The 4,213-nt window shown below is 58.9% G+C and overlaps 1 long non-coding RNA gene across 1 annotated transcript; it reads left to right on the top strand.

Moving 5' to 3' along the window:
- Window positions 1-1,110: 1,110 nt before the first annotated feature.
- Window positions 1,111-4,166, top strand: LOC135980472 (uncharacterized). Its single transcript, XR_010597529.1, has 3 exons — window positions 1,111-2,106; window positions 2,676-2,772; window positions 3,775-4,166. It is a non-coding gene; the product is annotated as an uncharacterized LOC135980472 (long non-coding RNA).
- The last annotated feature ends 47 nt before the right edge of the window (window positions 4,167-4,213 follow it).

Below are 4,213 nucleotides of genomic sequence, written 5' to 3'. Positions count from 1 at the left end.
GGTCGCTGAAGGGAGAGTGCTGGAAGCGAGCTGGAGAGATGGCTGGGAGGCAGAGATGGCTCTGACCCCCCAAAGGGGGGTGGGCTGGAATGCCCTGGGACCCCAAGCTGGACTTAACTGAGGGGGTCCTGTTGTCTGCGCCTGCAAGACCTGTCTTGGACTGTATTCCTGTCATCCAAATAAACCTTCGGCTTTACTGGCTGGCTGAGAGTCATGGTGAATCGCAGGAAGCCGGGGGTGCAGGGCTCTGAGTTCCCCAATACTCCGTGACAGTGCATTCTGTCTGGACGGCCCTGATGACACTTTTGGGTTCCAGCAGATGACGACCTTGGAGCCATTTAGCCTGGGGTTGTAGCTGCTCCCTGTTAGCTATACGTGCAGTGCTTACTTGGGACTCCTAGCTACAGTGATTTCTCATGTCCTGTGCTGACCATGAACAGGACACATGCTTCTCTGAACCAACTAGAGTGTCCCTAGTCTGAAATCGGGGGGTGGTTTGGCCTAAAGGGCGGACTGTTTTGTCCAACAGGTTTCCTGATCACCTGCCATGTTGCCAAGATCCCGCTGCCAGAAGAGTACAGGAGGGAGATGGTGCGTTACCTGCGCTCGGTGCAGCTTCCGGATGGAGGCTGGGGCTTGTGAGTAGCAGAGAAGTTCCTTTCTCCTTATTCCTGCTGCATTTGGGCGGGTTGTGCGTTCCAGACCCAGTTGACCAGGGGAATGGTTCCTATCTGTCTGTCCCTGTACAAAACAGTCAGTGAAAACAGTATAGAAATCTCAGAAGCCCCTTGCAAGCACAAAAGCCAGTTCCATTCCTGAGATGTCTGCCTCGCGCGTTGTTATCTGCTCTGATACAGCCTTATATCTCAGACATTATTGCCAGACATTAGGTCCTGCTCCACCTGCTTTGAGCTTCCCCTCACTAGCCCTCCCCGGGTCATGGCATTCCTGGACGGCGCAGAGCTGCTGTAGCGGCTCGAGGTGTGTTAATGGGGTGGGCTGCTGGTCATTAAATACACTCGGGAAAGGAGGGCACAGAAACAAGGTGAGGGAAGCCTTCCAGCAGGCAGGGATGGACTGCCGGGAACATTGCTGGGGTGGTGTCAGGGCTGGTCTGCAGAGGCATTCTGGCTGTTAGGTGCATTCTGTCTTGGCTTCACTGGAGAAGTGTCTTTCCCGTCTCTAGGAGGAGGGTCTGTGATCAGAGGCCTTGGTGAAAGGGAAAGAAATCATGGTAGAAACGTACGCCTGCACTGCCAGCTCTCCGCCATTGTCTAGGCAGGTTTCCCTATTCCAGCGGAGGTGAGGGGGACCCAGAGGAGCACTAGGAAACGAGGGAGAATGTTCAAAACTGGCTCATTTTCTGTGTCTCGCCTTCAACCTATTAAACAAAATCCCTGAAATCCCACCAGCCCCCAAGCTGGCCCCTGGGAGGGAAACACTCTGATTTCATTAGCAAATCAAGCCCCGCTTCATCGGCATTTCTGGGGTGACTTTAGCTCCGGCAGTGCCGCCGTACTGAATCACACAGCAACGCAACGGTGGGTGTTCGAAGTACTCGGTGTTGGCGTCATTCTGCCCCCCCTTGCCTTGACGAGAGCACTTGCCTATGGCTTCAGCGGGGACAGGCTAGGCCATGGCTGAGTCCTTCTGAAGCTCCCCCGCAGCATCCAGAGCTTGGCCTGGTGCTCCCTTACATGTGGGACGCGGCTCAGAGCTATGCTGAGAGCTGGAGCTGCAGGGCCGTGGAGGCCAGCACGTGGTGTGACCAGAGCCCTCCTTCACCATGGGGAGACCACTAGAGTGAGGGGCTGGGAGCATTTCGTTCCCTTTTCCCAGCAGCATGGCCCAGGGCAGTTGCTTTTCAGTTAGTTTGCTCATTTAGCTCTAACCCCCTGGGTAGGTTTGCCCCAATAAAACCAGTCTCGGTTGATTGCACGAGCGCTCGGCCATGTCTGACTTCCCTGCTCTCTGTATGTGGCACGCACGTGGAAGACAAATCGACAGTGTTTGGTACAGTGCTCAACTACACGTCCCTGAGGATCCTGGGGGTTGGGCCGGATGACCCGGACCTCGTGAGAGCTCGGATCAACCTCCACAGCAAAGGTCAGCATGTGGCTGGAGCTCTTCGGCATCCTGTCCTCCCCCCAGCAGCCATGGGGCTGGGACTGTTGAGAAGGGCTTGCCCAGCTCCGAAGGGGTGAGTGGTAGGCGAGGGGACATGCGGCCAGAGTGGCATGAGCCTTTGCAATGGCTTGTCCTTGGCTGTATGGCAGCATGTGCAGTTCGCACGTTAGTTTCTGCCCTGCCGCCCTTAGCTTCTCCCAGCGTGGCCTGGCTGTCGCAGCACGTGTGGCATGTCACAGCCCATGCTGCATCCTGCTGTGCCAGCACCCTGCCGCGCTTACCTTCTGGGGTGACGGTGAAACCTCAGCTCCTTCACTGGTTGCAAACGCTTCCCAGGTGTCGTTTCTGAATGGCTGTGTCTGTCGGTGTGTAGTGCCCGTTGTGTGCCCGCCGCACCGGCTTGCCGCTCTCCAGGGTCCCTGGCCTGCCACACGACCAGACCAGACCAGGATTCAGGAGCCTCTGTTCATGCCCTGTCACATGGCAGGGTCCGTGTCCCTGGCCCCCGTGGCTGCCGTCAGAGCCCAGATCTGTGTCTGTCTCTCCAGGGGGTGCTGTGGGAATCCCGTCCTGGGGGAAGTTTTGGCTGGCCGTCTTGAACGTTTACAGCTGGGAGGGAATGAACACGCTGTTCCCTGAGCTGTGGTAGGTGCTATTCTGTATCTGCAGAGTGTATTGATTTTCAGTCCCAAGCCACAGCCGTGTCCCCTCGCAGCAGCACCCAGCAGAGAGCCTGACGCCGAACACCAGGGACCTGAGAGTAATCCCCGGCCTGCACCAGTCCCCCATTCTCCCGCTCAGCCTGGGCCAGGAGGCTTCGGGCATGGAAACCAGGCACCATTCCTGGCACGGGGCGTGGGCTGATGGGGGAGGGATGTTCTGTTGATGACCTTCCCTCCCCCTCCAAGCTCGGCCCACCTGCTCGATCTCCAGCCTTCCTGCCCTCTCTGCCAGCCTCCAGACCCACACGCGCTCTCCCCAAGTCCCTCCCTCTTGGGGCTGAACCTGTGCTGGGTCCTGACACGGTTCCTCCCCATTTGGCATGCCACAGCTGTCCTTGTCCTGGAGCTGGGCGTGCCGCAGACTCCCCCAGCCCTCAGGGACAGCTGGTGCCCGAGCTGGCCATGGGGCCAGGAGCAGGGGGCAGTGTGAAGTGAGGGAGTTCAGGCAGCTGGCTGATTACAGGGAAACTAGTGGCAGCATTGCCCACTGGCATGTTCCCTGCTGGAGAGGCTGTTTATTCCCTGCGCCTCCCTCCGCACCCCGTTAACACAAACCACAGGGAATCAGATGCAGTCTGTTGGCAGAGGCCCTGTCCAGGATAACAGCCTCGCTGGGTTGCTGGGAGAGCCCAGAACACTGTCCTCGGGCTGGAGGAGACAGTCTCCTGGCTCCAAACGAGGTCTCCAGCTTCTCTTCCAGGTCCCCCACACCCCAGGAGCATGGAGCAGCGATCGCCTGGGGTCGGTGCGTTGTCCTGTAGGGCTGCTCTAACACTGAGGCAGCGGCTATCCTGGGCCCCGGGTGTCTCCTGGGCACATTACCCCTCTGACTGCCCACACCCCTGTCCTTAACTGTGCCGTGTCCCTGCGGCTCCCCACTCCCCATCCCGCACACTGCCGACAGCGTCCCTCTGTTGTGTGACAGGCTGCTCCCGGCGTGGATGCCAGGCCACCCCTCCACGCTGTGGTGCCACTGCCGCCAGGTGTACCTGCCGATGAGCTACTGCTATGCCACGCGCCTGACTGCCGAGGAGGATGAGCTTGTCCAGAGCCTCAGACAGGTAAATGAACTCCCTGAGTACCCTCCCCACTCCTCACCCTGTGTAACGGTGGCCTGGAGACCTTTCCCACCATGGCCCAGCTGTGGCTAGTCACATGGACCCGAATCTCCTCATTGGGCGCAAATCCCACGGGCTGCAGCCTCTGGCAGTGCTTTGGTGGAGATCCCTGTGGGCTCGTTGTGATGTGATCCCCACATCAGCCCCTTGTTCCCCTGTCCCACCAGAGCTTCTGGGTCTTCCCCTTGCTTGGGCACTAACTGCGACGGCCCTGAGCCATGTCTCAGCAGCCCCGTGTCTGACACC

Source organism: Chrysemys picta, unplaced genomic scaffold (assembly GCF_011386835.1).
Source record: "Chrysemys picta bellii isolate R12L10 unplaced genomic scaffold, ASM1138683v2 scaf3529, whole genome shotgun sequence".
Lineage (NCBI taxonomy): Eukaryota > Metazoa > Chordata > Testudines > Emydidae > Chrysemys > Chrysemys picta.
The sequence above is the reverse complement of the archived record's forward strand: the minus strand, read 5'-3'. Positions and strand labels throughout refer to the sequence as shown.